Here is an 18,146-nt window from a genome sequence, read left to right as displayed (position 1 = left end):
AAATACTATTTGTTGCAGGAGCTCCTTAGCAGCCAGGCTGTACTGCGCTGGGTGTTTCTTTCTGGTAGGAGCTCAGACCTGTATTATTTTTATTTATGTCTTAGAATAGAATAGCATATACTAGAATAGTTCATTTGGAAGGGACCTACAATGGTCATCTAGGCCAACTGCCTGATGACTTCAGGGCTGACCCAAAGTTAAAGCATTTTGATACCCAAATGCCTCTTAAACACTGACAGACATGGAGCATCAACCACCTCTCTAGGAAGCCTGTTCCAATGTCTGTCCACCTTATCTGCAAATAAATGCTTCCAAATGTCAAGTCTAAACCTCCCCTGATGCAGTTTTGAACCATTCCCACAGATCCTGCTGTATATCAGGGAGAAGAGTTCAGTACCTCCCTCTCCCCTTTCTCAGGAAGCTGTAGAGAGCCATGAGGTCACCCCTCAGCCTCCTTTTCTCCAAAGTAGACAAACCCAGAGCCCTCAGCTGATCCTCGTAGGACATTCCTTCCAGCCCTTTCACCAGCTCTGTTGCCTTCTGGATGCATTCACATACTTTAACATCCTTCTTAAATTGTCTTCAGTTGATGGACATAATGTTTTGCCAATACAGGATCAGGTTGACTGGCAGGATATGTGGGCTGGGAGCTGTGCTCTTACTTTGGTGCCAGGCTTCCTGGGTAGCAAGTACTTCCATCACCATTTTGTTTGACCAACTATCTCATCTAAGCCACATCTGGAAGGGTTGCAGATATGATGTTCTCAGCAGTACTCTCTCCAGGAGAGAAAAAGCTCTTCACCTCTGCCCACCACATCCAATTCCGCCCCATGACAGGGATCAGTAATGAATCTTTGGCTTCATCTCTATTCTTCCCAATCCAAACATCTTGGTCCCAGATGCCCATGCTTCATTACTGCTCCCTGGTCCCCAAACCTTATCAGCCCCATTCACACCTCCATCCCCACCTCCCAAATGCCCAAGTTTAACATCATGGCCACCATCATTCCCAAATGCCCCAACCCCAGCACCCACTTACAGCTGCCTCTCCACATGACCTTTTTCCATTACTAATGAGTCTAATAATGTATCCAACCTGGAAGGCCATGTAGTAAAACATTTTAACAGAGTAAAAGCATGACATTTTAGTAAAAGTCTGTCTGTACAAGCCAGCCTTTGGTATAAGCGACAATATTAAAAGTAGTGTCCTTGAAACTCTCCTGAAGCAGCGAGAAGGAAAGAAAAACAATAGCCTTGTGTATTGAGGAAAGAATGTAAACCATATGTATTAACCAATAGTAACTTGCTAAGCCTGCAGACCCTGTCAGACCCTATAAAAGTGTGCTAAAGATAGAAATAAATTACGTTCGCTATACCTCCATGAGGACTCAGTGAATAGTCTGAGCAGTTTCTCAATAAGGCCATGCTGTGACCTTCCCCAGTTGACACCAGCCAGCAAAGACCTGATCTGTTAACGCAGCATCCCAGCTCACACCATGGTCAAACATGGCTTTGCTCAGGATTGGAGGAAAATGTTGGGTTGATTCAATGTGCAGAAGCTGAGTCCTTTGGGGATTGCACTGCCCTTATTCCTATGGTAATTGAAATATCTTCCTTTGCAGCCAGCCTCCAGCACAGGCTTTGTCTGAACCAGCCTAATGCTGGGAAAGATGGGAGAAGCAAAGTTTAGAGCTATTTAAGACTTCTCCCTGCCTGCTGCCTATCTCAAATGTTAATGAAAGAGGTAATCATGCAAGGCAGAAAGTAAAGCAAGCCCCAGTATTTTCAGTAGGGCAGGCTGAAAATTTTCCATCAGGTCTGCATTTAGAAAGAATATTGGTCTTTTTGCCCCCCAACATTTTTCCCCCTTCTACAAAAACATCCGATGATCATAGAAAATAGAAACTGTCAAAGCAACAGAGTACTTTGAAGCCTGGGCATCCCCCTCCAAGGTTCCTGCCTGCATTTCTGCCTGCTCTCTGGAGGAGGCTCAGCTGCTCTGCCTGGTGTCCCCTTCCCCATGACCAGGCTGCCCTGTGGCTGACACAACTTCTTGACTTATTTGACATTTCCCTCTCCTAATCAGCACTGATATATTGATATGGGGAACATGTATGCTTATGAAAATTCAGAATATTTAGAAGTGCTTAAGCAGGTGGAGGGAAACAGAAACATAGCTTGTCACAGTATTGTCACACTACAGCTGGCCTGGACTGGACAAAGTAAATCTGACCATATCACAAATCCAATTCAGCTAGCCTAGCTCATGCCTGAACATGTCCCTGGATAAATTACAGGGGACCCTCACCCAGCCCCATCCAAGCTAAGAAGTAAGCACACCACTGGCCAGGAAGCTGGGCAGGAAGAGAGATCTCAGTCAATGGCTATATAGCCTGGGAGATTTGAATTGGGTATTTAAGTAAGTTCTGAATAATAAATGAGGCTGTTTGTCTCATGAGCACCTGGAGCATGAGTTGTGGATTTTCGTCTCACCACCCATGACTGGCACAATACATAGCTTATTTTAGAGGTAGAAACAACTTGTAACAAGAACACATAAGAATATAACTTGTTAGGTAAAAACAACTTGTAACAGAACACATTGGAATTTAGTTGCTCAGTAAAGGCCATAAAAATAAGATGCACATTTTGAAAACTCAATACAGCAAGACTTAGGTATTGTAAAAAACCGATAAAGCAGAACTATTGCTGTCTATAATGCTCGCTTGCGGTGAAAGACTTCTCCAGGCTCAAGCTGTTCAAGTATAAGCAATTTATTATATGGGTAAAGAGAGGGGAGACCTGTGTCCGCCACCAGCCTCGGCGTTCACATGGTCAGGGGGAGGGGAGGGAGAGCGGGGAGAGCAGGGGAGGAGAGGTTGGAAAAGGGGAGGGAGGGCATAAGAGCAACAGAGGGAAAGAGAGAAAAACCAGAGGGAGAGAGCAGGGAAGACTAGAGAGGGGTAGGAGCAGGGAGAGGGGTAAGAAGTAAGAGAGGGGTAGGAGTTAAGAGAGGAGAGTTGAGAGGAAAGAGAGAAAAGCTGAGAGCGAAGTTCTTGTTACAATCCAATATATCTTTTTCTATAGTGAATATTCTAATTCCCAGTAACCAATCACTACGAGATACACCCACTAAAGATTTTACATACAGTGTTGCATTTTAGGCTCTACAAGCTTTACAAGTTCTTCCCTTGCTTCTTGACCTTTGGACTTTCTATCAGCAGAAGGACATTGTTTTATCAGCAGGGATTCTCCTTTAGCTGGCTAGGCTATTGTTCTTTGGTCATATAGTAACTAGTACTCTGTATCTTATGACTCAAAGCAGGCTTTCATTTCTATCTCGATTCTAGGCCTCATACCTTCAGAATCTTTTGTTAAACAATCATATTCACGAGGTTTCCCTGTTTCACCCTCCCCAACACAGAACCTGTGGTTTAAGAAGCCAGCAAAACCAGGCTCTTGATTTTGGCCAGGGCAAACTGACCTGAGAGAAAGCCAAACTTCCACTGCACCTGCCCAGAGATGGGGGTCAATCAGTGAACACTGAGGAAGATGTCTTTACTTCATCAGAAGACTATTGATTGCGACCACCAGGAGGCATGGCACCACAGAAGACTAATTATCAATATCAAAAGCATATGGTACAGTTTTAAAGGACACTTACTGCACAGCTTTGCTAGGTGAAGAAGAATCTGTATATCAGTAAAAGAATTTACTAACCTTGAAAAATGAGTGGGGAAATGAATCGTGATTTTTGAAAGGTTAAGATTTGGCTAAGGGTTAGAAGCAATTTATAATGGTCAAGATGTAAGTCTGATAAGTAAATGGTAAGTTAATGATTATTAGATGCTTAAGCCAGATCTAATTGTTATATTGTTTGCTATTATGAGATTGTTTATAGAAAAAAGTGGAGTAAGTGAACCGTTATAAGAACAGATTGAAACCAGTGAGAACAATGGCCAGCACCTGGACTCTATACCAATCAATCACCAAGCAGAGGTCCTTGGATCATGCCAAAGGGTCACAGAGACCTGATGAAGACCTTCCTGACTTCATCCTTTGAGACCACCAACCCAATTCAAGGGAAGAACTATGCACACGTGAAGGATTAATAGCCTCATTTTAATACTGAATGGGGAGAGGAGGTGCTGGGATTATACATATGTATTGTATGTAAAATTTTAAGAAATAGAGGGAAGAGAACCTTGTTTGAGGCAGTCACGCCTTTTGGGGATGATTCCCGTGCTGCCCACTGGTGCATAAACATATCACTTTCTAACTTTAATTAGTTAGAGGGTCTTTGTCTATGATCATATCAGTTTTTAACGATTCAATGGATTAATATACATTTTGGGAGGGTGGGAACACCCAAGTGCCTCCCCTAAGGGGGCCAGGTTTGACACTGTCCCTTGCAACACTGTACCTGTTGCATCATACTGCAGTGATCTGGTACAGGGTCTGGGGACCTCTGGAGGGGGCCTTTGATGGGCCATGACACCCCATCTGCTGTCCTTCATGTGGATATGGCTTTTAACAGGGTGAAGGGTCCCCACAGCTGAGCTCCTCTGGGTGTTAACTGCCTCTCACCAGATGCTTTTCACTACACACCCAAAACCTCTCTTCCTCTCCACCCTTTGGTGTGAGGGTCTGTTTGAGCCTGGCAGCTGATATCCCTGGGGCTGCAGTCTCTACCCCAAAGATGCTAAATTTGATCCCTCTGTGAATATATTCTGCTACCCCAGCCCAGACCTGAGTTGCTATCTTATGTTCATCAACAAATAGTTCATGGTCTCAGTCAGAAGGCCTATTCAGGGTGTGGTGGTCTTCTCTAGCTTTTGTGATACCGTTTTGCTATAATAGACAAAATGTCCTCCATGAAGATGTTTAAGCCATAAATTTTAACATTCAGTCTCCAACACCATATTCTCATAATTTCTGAGCTTGGTGGCTATGGAACCTACTGTTTCTCAGTTATTCTCAGCATTAATCATTGCAGTGAAGGTGGTGTACTGTTGCTCTATTGGGAACGGCGAGAAGAACGACACAGACTCTCTTGGGAGTCGAACAGGAGAATTTCTCTCTGGTTTATTACCGCAGATCTTTTTTATAGACCAATATGTGAAAGTACAGAAAAATAAAACTCTTATTGGTTAGTGAACTAACACATCACCATCATTGGTCAGTGGGGTACACCACCCCTCGACCTTCTCTTGCAAGAAAACAAAGAACAGACAAACAGCACCTGCAAGGCTGTTTTCTATCTCTGAGGATTGTTTTAATTCCTCTTTATGATTTCTCAGGCCACTTTCTCAGGCAAGACTGACAAAGTTATGCGGCCTGTTATTCCACAGGTACTGTGCTCCCTGCTTCATAGTTAGCATCCATAGTGTATTGGGATTGCCCTAGATTTGCCAGGTTCCACAACATTTTCCCTGTGCACCTGACCCTGTCAGGGTCGTTATCATGCTGTCCGTCCCTTCTAAAAGTACTTCTAGTACTGCTACTTCTCTCGTGTGTTTGATCCCTTCCTTAATGGTCTTCTAAGGCATTCTACGATGGGGGTCCTGCATTCTGTCTCTGTGGACAAACCTCTCTTACACCCATTAAAAACCACTCCCGGAGAGGAAAGGGGCCCTGACTCTCTCAGGAACACCCAATCAATACCCGCATCTTGGGTCAAGGACACCAAATTCCTTGCTTTGCCACTATCCAGTTGCACGTCTGGACCCATAAGGTCTCAAATCTGAAGTAACCAGGTTGAATAAGCCTTGTGCCCCTGTTGCACAATGTCTTTTTGTAGGTTATGGAGATGGTGATATGACAGGGACTCAGTGATAATTTCAGGCTCTGGCTCCCCTGCTGGTTGTGAGGGCTCTGGTACCTCGTCATCATTAACTGGGTGTACTGATTTGGCCTTATACTTCCTGCTCTTCACGGGGGCAACTGCTGCTGGCTGTGACTGCCCTTGTGGTTCAGCTGGAACCTGCACTGTTGTAACGTCCGTGGGTTCCACTGCTGCACCATCAGACTCTCCTGTCGCTGTAGGACACGCAATGATTCACACAGACATGGCTCCTGTATGACAGGGAAAAAACTGGTTTTATTCTTACAACTTCAGTATTTATAGATTCTCGGCAATGACCAAGGATTGGATAATTAGGTTACCACCTTTCCAATCACACTGGTCGTGCGAGAAGTCCATCAAAAGACGTGTATCAGAAAGAACATATACATATCTATGTTTACAGTCACTGTCCTGGGAAAGTTTTTAGAAACTATGTCAACAAGATCGAAAAACTGAGTTTTCAGGGAGACAGATCGGCATATAAGAAAAAAAACGGTAGACAGCTAAGGAAGTTAAGGCTGCTGGAGGCTGATGGGAGTTTTTTCTCCTGGCCAGTAACTGCCCATTTCTGAGAATTGACAGTAGTTTTAACCATTAAAAAGTGAGATCAACCTGTGAACACCAGCCTTTAAATCCTAACCCCGGGAATTTATCTTTCTCATTGGTTTCCGGTATTTAAAGGTAACAGAACTCCAGCTTGCTCCCGTCCTCTACCCAGGCCATGTGGCCTGGGGGCGGGGGGGGGGGGGGGGGGGGCGGGCTGGGCTTGGCCTGCCACAGTCCCAGGGCGGGAGATGGGGCCTGCGGGGCTTCTCCTGGGCCCAGGCTGGGCTGGGCTCTGCTGTAGCTTCCTGGGAAGCCTCTGGAATAGCTGAAGCTTTTCCCAGGGGGGTCCCCAGCTCTAAGTGCCGCTGAGCTGAAACCCATCACCCTGAATACCTGCTGCGGCTTGAGCCAGATTTTAACCCTTTCACTACCCAGATGAGACTTGCAGATTAATCCCTTTTCCAGAGAGAGGGGAAGAGATAGTGATCAATATTTTAAGAGACAACATAAACTATCAAAGACAGTGAAGAAAGGAATTAAGCTTCAGATGGGGAGAGAAATAAGGAGATGCTTTAATAAGTTGAAATATTCTTTTGTTAAAGCTATGGAGATGGACAATAATGTTCTGAAAAAACTCCTTTAATTCATGAAAGAGTATTTTAGGGGGATGGAGTATTTCAAAGTGTGGATCTAAGCAAAGGTAATTCATTGATAGAGCTGAGCAAATGGTGAAGTACTTGTGATCCTATGAGATGCTGGAACAGAAAAGAAGTGAGAGTTGTTGAGGATTTGTGGCCCCTAAGAGAAAAAGAGAAAACTTCTGTTTCCAGAAATGATCACAGAGACAGATGAAGAGAACATTTGCCTTTGAATAACTCATCCTTAAAATGACACCACTTGAACCATGGCCTGTCGCGGTGACAGAGGTGGCAGGGGTGCCGCGACTCCCAGGGAAGCGATCCGTGGTCGGATTGCCCGGGGCACAGACACGTCCTCTGCTCGGCGAGTGATTTCAGCCCAGCTCAGCAGCAGCGTGCAGGCGACACGGAAGGAGAGATCGGAGCACTGTATGGCATTCCGCTGAGAACTAGCCTTTATTACAGCCATGCTCTCAGCAAAGGGAGCCAGTGACAACAGCTCTGCTGAACAGGGGAAAACCTGGGGTATTTATAAGGGAGGAGAAGGGTGGGGGGAAACCAGGATGCATGTATCGGGGTGGGATGGCAGGGGAGAACACAAATGGAGTGTAACAGTTTAACATAACTAACTCAAAGATTTTTGGGAGTGATACTTTTCTCTCTCTTACAGAAAAGTATCTTGCCTCCAAGGGAGGGCCAGGATCTCTGAATCAGAGGGTTCCCTGGCCCCCACAATGGCCCACCAACACACCTCAGAGTGGTGTGAAATGGGAGGAAAGGACTGATGGCAGTGTTTTCCAGGCGGCTGGCATCAGAGAAATAGAAAGCCATGAGAAAATGTTTGGTTTTTTTTGTGAAAAACTCCATAGATTGACAAAAGAAAACTTATTTTTCTCTACAAAGACTGATGAAAAGACTATAGCAAAGTTGGGACTGTTTTAACCACCAGGGTTTTTTTCTCTATGCTGTCAATTAAACAAAGGAATGGTTGGGTGATGGGGAAAAAGGGTTTTTGGAGGTTTTATTCTGCTTTCTTTTTCTTGTAGTTTTGTTACTAAACTTTCTTTATTCCTTTTAAGTTTTAAGCCTGTTTTGGCCCTACTCCTAATTATTGAGAGACCGGCAGCTATTCACCAGTCTTCACAGAACTAATTGTGAACGCCGTTTATTTCTATCTTTAGCACACCTTTTATAGGGTTTTACAGGGTCTGCAGGCAGAGCAAGCTACTATTGGCTAACACACACAGTTTACATTTTTTCTCCTACACACAAGGATATTGTTTTGCTTTACTCTCTCTTCTGCATGAAGGTTTCAAGGACTTTAGCCCTTAATATCACGACTTATTTCAAAGGCTGGTTTGTGCATACAGGCCTTTACTAATATATAAAATATAGCAACAATTCCCCCTTTCTCTTTTTGCACAAACCAGGCTTTGGATAAGATAACATACAACTTAGACTGTCATCCCAATTAACACTATAAGTAAAGTCCGTCCCCCTTCTAGCACAAGAGACTTCAACCATCCAGTGATGCCTCAGCTGGCGAACCAACTTCCAATGGGGTCACTATCTTCTTTAAGGGCATGTAACCCATCCTGTAGCTGTTGTACTTGCTTATGGATGGAAGCTGAATGATCAGTAAGACCCAAGCAGCACATGCCTTCAAACTCCTCACAACCATGTCCTTGTGGTAAGAGTAAAAAGTCAATTGCAACTTGATTTCATAATACTGCATGACATACACTACTCACATCGGCTGAAAGTTCACTTAACATTGGGGATGTTAAGTTCAATCCTTCCTTAGTCTAGCAAGCGAGCCTTTTTAGAGCTGCTAAGCCTTAATTCATTCAGGCTTCGCTTTGACTATTTGATGTTTATCATTTTATCAGCTACATTCAGCAATCGGCGTAAGCTTGGATGGAACAAAGTAAATTTCCCAAGATAACAGGGTCTTCTATGTGGACTAGCAGGAATTCCATTCCATGCTCTATCTCCACTGATTAGGAATATGGAACTAGGTAATCGCTTTGGTAATTTTCCTGTGAGACTGCACTACGAATAAAGGCTTTACTTTCAGTGTGAGTAACGAGATCAGCTATAGGGTTGACTGCAGCCCAGTGCCACATTACTTTGTTAGAATGACTTTTTGTCAGGGCCTCAAACATTATCCATCCACCTGAGGTATTGGTGGAACTTAACAAATCTAATTCTTCTGAGGGTTCTATGGTAACATAAAGAACTTTGGTAATTTTTGCTTGCCAACAGACTTCAAGTTGTCTTAATGTGAAGCCAACAGTGGGATTGCACTCTTGCAACATTGCCAATTGATTCAGTCGAGTCTCATTGCTAACTAAACCTTTAAATGCTGGAGGATCCCATTCAGGGACTCCTATGAGACAGGTGTGAAAAGGATTTCCAGGTGTGGCTAGGCTCAAACACATGGACTTTTGGCCAGTTCAGTGTGCCAGAGTGACCCATATGTTCTGTCACTTTTGGATGTTAGTCAGCAGACAGTCGGTTGGGACTATACAGAACACAATTACCATAAGCATTTTACCATGTAAATGACACCATACTTGCAAACTCACAGCTAAAACATTAACGTTAAATGAACTTTCAAAGATGCTTACCCTAGCTCTTGAAGGGGGAATACTTATGCTTTATACTAACATAACAATTACTACACATGCTAAACACTTTATCTTAAACTATTATCTAACTACTTTTTACACACGTGCTCTGGTTTATATGTAGTCTAAGCGTGAAAGCAATTTGCTGAAAGGGTAAACACACAACTACAATTTGCTTTATACAGTTAGATGGAGTCTCTACACTTTTCTTAGGTCTTCTACAGAATTTCTCTAACACGATTCAGTCCTGGAACGTTCACTGCTCCCGTGATGTCAGCTGGCAGCTGATCGGTGACTAAGGGCCTCAATGTTCAGGTTGTTCTTCAGAAGCTTCTAAATCTTAAAACAAAGGATAACTGAAAAATTGGTAGAGACACAACATCATAGTATCAACATAAAAGTTCTGTTGGCAACTGTCTGTATAGTGCTCAGACACAACTGTGTCCTGACAGGTCCACTTCTGATCCATGTCTGGAGTACCAAGGCTGTGTGGTGACTTCTCTGTTCACTGGATCTCGTGTGTTCAGAGGCACACAGTCTGGTCAGATGAACAAGTGACCTTTTTGAACCTGCCAACAAAACACAGACACTTCTCTCCTTGAAGTTAATGAATTACACTAATTAAATGCTTTTAGGGCATCAATCTCCCCCGTTTTCTTAAAAAAAAATAAAAATGAGATGTACTTCTGTTATAAACATCAACATTAACACAAAACCATACACAATTAATAAGAACTTATAACAGTTAAAAATCAATTAAATAATAAACATTATTAATAACATATGTAATATAAAGCTACTATTAATCATTAAGACACTGCACTAGCATCCCATAGTTAGCAAACAAACAGAAACAAAAAAAATCAGAGAAGGATTGGATAATCACTTCCGGAAATGATTCTCCAAGCTCACTTCAAAATTGATCCAGCTGTCATATTAATCGGGTCAAATTTCTAAGTCAAAAACTAACTCAAATACTCTTTTGGTGCAGAAAACATCTGGATATGTTGACAAACATTCTGTCCAGGTAAAGTCAAGGCTTGGCCAGGGCCTGGCTTTAAACTGGAAAGATGCCTCTCAACATATTTCTAAAACAAAGTTCTCAATAGTAGCAGCTATGAGCTGCTTGCAGCACAGCAAACTGTTAAAATGCATTTGTACAAAGCAAATGATCAGAAGCCTATGGTATCAGACCAATTAAACCATTCAGCGGTTGGTTTAATCTGAAGCCTCCCCCATGGCAGCTGATCCTCAGCAATGGTACATCTTCTTAAAATTCTGGAAACACTGAAAAATAAGAAAACTATAACAAACAAAAACTGCAGAGATTGCAACCACTGATAGAACACCCGATGAAGTCAAGGGTGTCACAGACTGCATTCACTTCTATCCACAAGCAGGTGTTCACCAGTGTTCTATCATAGCTGTTTCAGTTGTGGCTATCTTCATTTCTCTAGGAAAATAACTACACTTTGCAATTTAGACAAGTGTCTCCAATAAAGCATAAAACAATTTCAATCAAACAATATCTAAACCCAACAATAATTATATATGACAAAAGGAAATAAACTTAAACTTAAAAGAATATCTAAGTTATAAAACTTAACTTAAAAACATCCAAGCCTAAACATTATAAAACTTGACTATCCTTAATTCTATTAACACTTAATCTATATTAAATAAAAACATAACTTAGTCTTATTCTGTTTCTACAAAAAGCAACTAAAAGTTTGATATATACCTTTTAAACACAATGTAACAGTAACATGGATTCACTATAAAGATTATAAAAATGTAACAAATCCATCACAATTCTATGTCACCTAGCTTTGAGAATAACCCACATTAACTGCAAATGTTACTAAAAATACTTATTCATAACAGGAATTTGCCTAGTATATGCTTAAATTGGTTAGGATTTTAAAGTGCAGTTTTTCTAGAGAAAAACCACAACAAAACAGGATTTGGCAAGTTGCCATTCAGCTTTTGTAGCACTTTTCAAAAACATAAAGTTCAATTTTTAAACTAAAATCCAAAATCCAGATTGGTATATATGCAGTTATTTGTGTTTTATATAACAAAAGGACTCACATTGAAATTACCTTATAAAAATTATGGAAAAAACAAGCAAATAGGTAATATATGCTCTAACTTAACTTTGTCTTTTACAGTAAAGTTCTCTTAACTAATTATTTTTTAAACCACAAATCTCTTCTGTAGATAACTTTAATTGGAATGTTTTCCTAGTAGCTGTAAATCATACCATATTTTAACCTTAGGTTTTAAAACCAATTATTGCAAGGCAACTTCTGTTAATATTCACCTTAAATACTTTTTTTTTTAACTTTCAAAGAATCACAATAATTTCTCTAGTAAAACTCTAAAAACTGCAACTGCATAAACTCATAATTACTTAAAACACAAAGTTAACTCTAAAAGGGTATATAAAACATTTTAAAAAATCAATGAATCATGACTTTTTAACAAACTGGGTACTATCTCGGTGCTTTTTCTTAGAGAGGGAGCGGGGGGGGGGTGGATTGCCCGCCCTGCTGCTGCAGCTCTGCTCTTATCTTTCTTCACATTCTCCACATACTCTCACAGAGAGGAAAAATGGAGAGAAAGAGAAAAAAGAAACCTCACAAAGTTAACTTTAACACATACAGTTTTTTCTCTCAATTTCTCTCTCGTTGTTCGCTGATAGAGGGAAAAGGGCATGATTTTTACAAAAGCAGGCGATGTTACACAAAAAGTCTCTCATGGCCAGGTGGTAACAACGGTGACCATTGCAGCTTATCAACTTCTAATTACAGTGATGAATTTCGAACTAGATACCATATAGTTCGTGATTTTTTGGCTATTTTGTCTCTCTTTGAAGCTGTCCGAGCCACCTGTTTCTGCTCAACTGCTTCTGTAATTGTTCAGAGTGTCCTTGGAACTTTTCTTGCACTGCTTCTGTCCTGAGGGTGCCCCCGCTCTCTGCGCACACCTCAGTGCTCCCCCATGTCCCCCTGGTTTGGGTGGAAACCAATCTAAATTTGGCTTCTTTTCTTCCAGGGTAGTAAAGTTGGAACTTAAATAAGATTGTAGTGTTAAGAGTGACTCCAAAAGTGAAGCAAATAGTTCCGGATGTATCACATCCTGCCATAACTGAACAGATTCTGTTCGTTGTTTCAGCGTTTGCTGTGGAATTTCCTTCTCATTATTTTCTTCTCTCTGACTCTCCCTCCCTCTCTCCAAGGGTAGCATAGATAGGAGTGCTTGCCCAGCAGTGGGAGGTAAAGGCATCTGCCGCTGTGATGCAGGTAGAATTACGGGGCTCACTGCCTCAGCATATCTCGCTTTTCTGTTTTTTGAAGGTATTAATTACAATCTGCCAAGTTCGACTGAGAGACACAGTGTCCTTGCTCTTTTCCGTGATTGCCGTTTCCCACATCAGATCCCTTATATCCATCCATTTCTTAACTGCAAAAGGCAGTGTGAGCACTGCGAAATGCCCATGACAATTAGCCCATATAATGAGCATATCCAGGTCTTTTTCCCGGGCTGCTTCGCCTCGTTTAACGAGAATACAAAGAAGCAGTTTTTTCACCGCTGCAAATTCCACATCCATGCTAGCAGCAAATGACGGGGGGGAAGGTCGCGACACCTCTACTACGCCCCTGCACCTCAGACTCCCGAAGCAACCTGAATTTCCACGTCTAACCGCACCGCGTCTCACCGTGCTCCGGTTGCCTATCCGGTACCGATCCAAGACAGCGTCTATCTGCACTCAGATCTGCTCCACCAACCTCTGTCCAAAGCTCCATCCCACGGTGCGTGGACCCACCGAAGCTCCCCTGCCAGCAGGGTGTCCCGTTTGAAGCGCCAAATATTGAGAGTCCACCAGCTTTTTCACCACTCTTCACAGAAGTAAAAGGGAACGCCATTTATTTCTATCTTTAGCACACCTTTTATAGGGTTCTACAGGGTCTGTGGGCTAAGCAAGTTACTATTGGGTAATACACACAGGTTTACATTCTTTCTCTTATACACAAGGATATTGTTTTACTTTACTCTCTCTTCTGCAGGAAGGTTTCAAGGACTTTAGCCTTTAATATCACAACTTATTCCAAACGGTGGTTTGTGCAGACAGGCCTTTACTAATATGTAAAATATATCAACAGGTAGACCCTGATGAATATCCTGGAGAAGGCTGGCCCCTGCCCTCTATAATTCCATGGGGATTGGTACACCTTTGGCTCACAAGACAACACCCAGAGTGTTGGAAATCCTTTCAAAGGATGAAATTACAGTGGTAAAAGCCGCACAAGACGCGGTATCTCCTACGAACACGGCAGAACCAGAAGACGAGGGAGGAACATGCCGCCCTGAGAATTAAGCCTTCTGATCTTGTTTTCATAGTTTCTAGCCGCTTTCCCAGGAAACTAACTATAAACATAGATGTTTATGCATTCCATTAAAGAAATGTCTTTTGATGGACGTTTCTCACGACCAGTGTGGTTGGAAAGGTGGTAACGTAACTATCCAATCCCTGGTCATTGTTGAGAATCTATAAATATTGAAACTACAGAATAAATCGCTCTCTTTTTTCTATCACACACATTGAGCCGTGTCTGTGTGAATCATTTCATGTGCAACAGCGACAACTGATGACCCCGAGGTGATATCTCTGTGTGGGCTCGGCATTATTGACAGCTGGCACCAAGAAGGCAAATTTTGGTCTGTCATCGGGATGCAAAGGAATTGTAAAGAAACAATCCTTCAGATCCACACTGAGGACTGGCCAACCAGTGGGAAGCATGGTGGGTGTCGTTACTTGGTTGTGTCCCTATTTGGGACTGACCACGGCACAAGTGTCTCCCTTGTTTGATCTGTTGAAGGGAGACTGATTTTAAGTCGCCTTGGATGCTGACCCCAGAGGCACAACAGTGGTTGGAGGAGGTTCAGTGGGCAGTTTCTGCTCGACAGGTGTAACACATTGATCCTTCCACTGATGTAACTGTTTTCATTGCCAGTCCAGATTTGCATCCCACAGGTATCATTGGCCAATGGAATGATGAATGGTCCGATCCCTTGCATGTCCTGGAATGGGTTTTCCTGCCCCATCAGCTGCAGAAGACGGCAACTGCACTGTTTGAGCTGATAGCTCGCTTGATAATCAAATGCTGGCAATGTTGTTTGCAATTGATGGGTGCGGATCCCGCAGAGATTGTGCTCCCGGTACTGCAGGAGGACTTTGACTGGAGCTTTGCAAACAGTATTTCCATGCAAAGTGCTCTGGAGAATTTTTCCATGCAAATCACTAATCATCTCCCAAGCCACAAGCTATTGCAAGTGGCAATCTTCACTGAAATTTCTTTGTGACTCAAAAATAGTCAGGAGCCTGTGCAAGAACCCATCGTCTTTACTGATGGTTCAAGGAGGACTGGGAAGGCCATTGCTACCGGGATGGATGGATCTGAGTGGCGGATTTTGGAGAGTCATGAGGCTGGGCCAGCCCAATTGGTGGAATTACGGGCTGCTGTCATGGCATTTCAGAAATTTTCCCAGGAACCTTTCAATCTGTGTTGGGGAGGGTGAAACAGGGAAACAAGAATGTGATTGCTTGGCAGAAGATTCTGAAAATATGAAGGCTAGAATCAAAGTAGAAATGAAAGCCTGCTTTGAGTCATAGGATACTGAGTGCTAGTTACTATATAACCAAAGAACAATAGCCTAGCCAGCTAAAGGAGAATCCCTGCTGATAAAACAATGTCTTTCTGCTGATAGAAAGTCCAAAGGTCAAGAAGCAAGGGAAGAATTTGTAAAGCTTGTAGAGTTTAAAATGCAACACTGTATGTTAATATGGGGATGCTCAAAGGCTTTATGTAAAGTTGTTGCTATATTTTATATATTAGTAAAGGCCTGTATGCACAAACCAGCCTTTGAAATAAGTCGTAATATTAAGGGCTAAAGTCCTTGAAACCTTCATGCAGAAGAGAGAGTAAAGCAAAACAATATCCTAGCGTGTAAGAGAAAAAATGTAAACTGTGTGTGTTAGCCAATAGCAGCTTGCTCTGCCTGCAGACCCTGTAGAACCCTATAAAAGGTGTGCTAAAGATAGAAATAAACGGCATTCACAATTACTTCTGTGAAGACTGGTGAAGAGCTGGCGGTCTCTCAATATTTGGCGCTCTGAACGGGACACCCTGCGGGCAGGGGGGCTTCAGTGGATCCACACATGGTGGGACGGAGCCTTGGACCGAGGTTGGTGGAGCGGATCTGAGTGCAGATAGATGCTGCCTTGGATTGGTACCAGATAGGCGGCTCACGAATCAACGGGGGTGAGTCGCTGGGGGAGTCCGAAGGCAGGGGCGCGGTAGAAGGCTCGCAACCTTCCCTCCTGTCGCTGAGCCGCTAGCATGGATGTGGAATTTGCGGCGGCAGATAAACTGCTTCTCAGCATCCTCGTTAAACGAGGCGGAGCAGCCAGGGAAAAGGACCTGAATATGCTCATTATATGGGCTAATTGTCATGGGCATTTGCAGTGCTCACACTGCTTTTTGCGGTGCAAGAACAGACTGATATATTGCCTCTGATATGGGAAACGGCAATTACGGAAAAGAGCAAGGACACTGTGTTTCTCGGTCGAACTTGGCAGATTGTAATTAATACCTTAAAAAACAGAAAAGCGAGATATGCTGAGGCTGTGAGCCCCGTAATTCTACCTGCGCCACAGCGGCAGATGCCTTTATCTCCCACTGCTGGGCAAGCACTCCTATCTATGCTGCCCATGGAGAGAGGGAGGGAGAGTCAAAGAGAAGAAAATAATGAGAAAAAAAAAAAAGTTCCACAGCGAACGCTGAAACAACGAACAGAATCTGTTCAGTTATGGCAGGATTTGATACATCCAGAAATATTTGCTTCATTTTTGGAGTCACTTTTAGCACTACAACCTTATTTAAGTTCCATCTTTACCACCCTGGAAGAAAAGAAGCCAAATTTAGACTGGTTTCCACCTGAACCAGGGGGACATGTGGGAGCGATGTGGGCGCAGAGAACAAAGGCACCCTGGGGGTAGAAGCAGCGCAAGAAAGGTTCCAAGGCCATGCTGATAAGCTGCAATGATCGCCGTTGTTAGCACCTGGCCGTGAGAGACTTTTCGTGTAAAATCGCCTGCTTTTGTAAAATCGTGCCCTTTTTTCCTCTATCGGCGAACAACAAGAGAGATTGAGAGAAAAAACTGCATTTGTTAAAGTTAACTTTGTGAGGTTTTTTTTTTCATTCTCTCTGTTTTTCCTCTCTGCGAGAGTATATAGAGAATGTGAAGAACGATAAGAGCAGAGCGGCAGCGGCAGCAGAGTGGGCAGCTAACCCCCCCACTCCCTCTCTAAGAAAAAGCAGGGGGATAGTACCCAGTTTGTTAAAAAGTCTTGATTTATTGGGTTTTCGAAATATTTTTATATACCATTGTAGAGTTAATTTTGTGTTTTAAGTAATTATGAGTTTATGCAATTGCAGTTTTTAGAGTTTTACTAGAGAAATTATTGTGGTTCTTTGAAAGTTAAAAAAAAAAAAAAAAAGGGAAAAAAGTGCTTAACAGAAGTTGCCTTGCAATAATTGGTCTTAGAACCTAAGGTTATGATTTACAGCTTCTAGGAAAACCTTCTTCCAATTAGTGTTATCTACAGAAGAGATTTGTGGTTTAAAAAATAATTAGTTAAGAGAACTTTACTGTACAAGACAAAGTTAAGTTAAAAGTATATATTATCCATTTGCTTGTTTTTTCCACAATTTTAATAAGGTAATTTTAATGTGAGTCCTTTTGTTATATAAAACACATATAACTGCATATATACCAATTTGGATTTTGGGTTTTAGTTTAAAAATTGGACTTGATGCTTCTGAAAAGTGCTATAAAAGCTGGGTGGTAAACTGCTAAATCCCATGTTGTTGTGGTGGTTTTACTCTAGAAAAACAACACTTTAAAATCCTAACCAATTTAAGCATATACTAGGCAAATTCCTGTTATGAATAAGTATTTTTAGTAACATTTGCAGTTATTGTGGGTTATTCTCAAAGCTAGATGACATAGAATTGTGATGGATTTGTTACATTTTTATAATCTTTATAATGAATCCATGTTATTGTTATATTGTGTTTAAAAGGTATATATCAAACTTTTAGTTGCTTTTTTGTAGTAACAGAATAAGATTAATTAAGTTTTTATTTAATATAGATTAAGTGCTAATAGAATTAAGGATAGTCAAGTTTTATAATGTTTAGGCTTGAATGTTTCTAAGTTAAGTTTTATAACTTAGATATTCTTTTAAGTTTAAGTTTGTTATTTCCTTTTGTCATATATAATTATTGTTGGGTTTAGATATTGTTTGATTGAAATTGTTTTATGTTTTCTTGGAGACACTTGTTTGGACTGCAAAGTATAGTTGTTTTCCTAGAGAGAGGACGACGGCCACAGCTGAGACAGCTGTGATGGAACACTGG

Source organism: Poecile atricapillus, chromosome W (genome assembly GCF_030490865.1).
Source record: "Poecile atricapillus isolate bPoeAtr1 chromosome W, bPoeAtr1.hap1, whole genome shotgun sequence".
NCBI classification, from domain to species: Eukaryota; Metazoa; Chordata; class Aves; order Passeriformes; family Paridae; genus Poecile; species Poecile atricapillus.
The sequence above is the reverse complement of the archived record's forward strand: the minus strand, read 5'-3'. Positions refer to the sequence as shown.